This window comes from Atta cephalotes, assembly GCF_000143395.1.
Source record: "Atta cephalotes unplaced genomic scaffold scaffold00004, whole genome shotgun sequence".
NCBI lineage: Eukaryota > Metazoa > Arthropoda > Insecta > Hymenoptera > Formicidae > Atta > Atta cephalotes.
Window position 1 is genome coordinate 5,832,684 of NW_012130068.1, and position 1,664 is coordinate 5,834,347.

Sequence of the window (1,664 nt, forward strand, 5' to 3'; positions counted from 1 at the left end):
ATTAGGATATAAATATATATAAACTTTAAATATATTTATATTTAAGCGTAAAAAATATTTTATCGAGTTATGTAGGGCAAATTAGTAAATAGTTAAAAAAATAAGAATCTCATAATATCAGAGCCACATCAGCAGAAACATTTCTACTAATTTGATCATCAAGTGAGTCACAATCACAACTCAATTTTATTGGGGCAAGGTAGAAATTTTGGATAGTTAAAAATATATAAATATAATGAATAATTTATTAGGACCGTATAATATGAATACATAATAATTAAGAAATAATCCCTACACCAGTCAAAATTGAATCTTTAGTATTTTAAATAATTTCATTGTTTCATTGTGAATTTATATATCATTTATAATCTCTTAAATTGCGTGCCAAATTGATTTTTCGAACTTGAGATGCTGAACTATTAAAATTATTATAATAATATAAAAGAACTACTATAGCAATGTATAAACAAATTAAATTGACAAGCAATTTAATAATTTAATAATTTAATGTTTAATTGGCATCATTTTAATAAGATCTTAATATTGAAAAACTAAATAAATATTTTTTACAGTTTTTCAGTACATTAAGATTTTTAAATGATGCTAATAAATCATCTAAATAATATGTTATCATCGGTTATCAATAATATCTAAGTGCCTTTTCAATAACAATGTTTCCTATGATTGTGATTTATTTGTTACTATATTTTGTAAACATTATTCTATTCAAATTCGAGTAGAAAGGACCTATTTTTGTAACGTACAATTTTATAATTTTGACTCGGTTTCATTTATGTATTTCTACATTTTTATATACATATAATTTTATTCTGACTTCATGTGCCAAATCCATTTTTTAAATTTTGTTGTGTGAACTACTACTTGAGATGAATCTTACATATATTTTTTTACTTCTGATCAAACTGTTACAAACATTATCTTTATTAACATCTGATTTTAATACAGGTTGGACGTGATTTCATCAAGTCTCCAACTAGGGCTGCATTCGGAAATATCACCTGAGTGTTTATCTTATCCTTGTTTAATAGTGAGTGAACAACAATGATAAAATAATATAAAATATAAAATAATGATATAAAATAATGATAAAATAATATATATGTTTCTGAACTAGAGCTTCAAGAATGATTCCAAGATTGGATTTACAGCTACCCGTTTATCCAAATTACGAATAAATGTGATGCTTCAAATTCGGATTATCCGGAGATTTGAATTTTCTAAGATATCCGAATAGTAAAAGTCGATCCAAATTCAGTTCTCAGATTCTATTTCGGACTCGTAGCAAACTTATAGCGAATTCGATTGGATGCATTAGTGCGGATTGAGTATATATTATACACTTATTTAATCTGAATGTAAAATACTGAGTGTAAAATAAATAGTAAAATACAAATATTTCTCTTATTAATCTTGTACATCTTTGTTATTACTATTTTAAGACTGAGAGTTTGTTCTAAATATTTATATTTATAAACAACACATTAAATTTTATAGGACGTATATATAAGAAACACAAACTATAAAAACAAATGCCTTAAACAGTCTAGTTGGATTTTAAATGCTTGTATAATTCTGTGTGAATCTTTATTTATATTTTTTAATTTTATTTTTCTTCAATTATATATGTAAATCAAAATTCAATT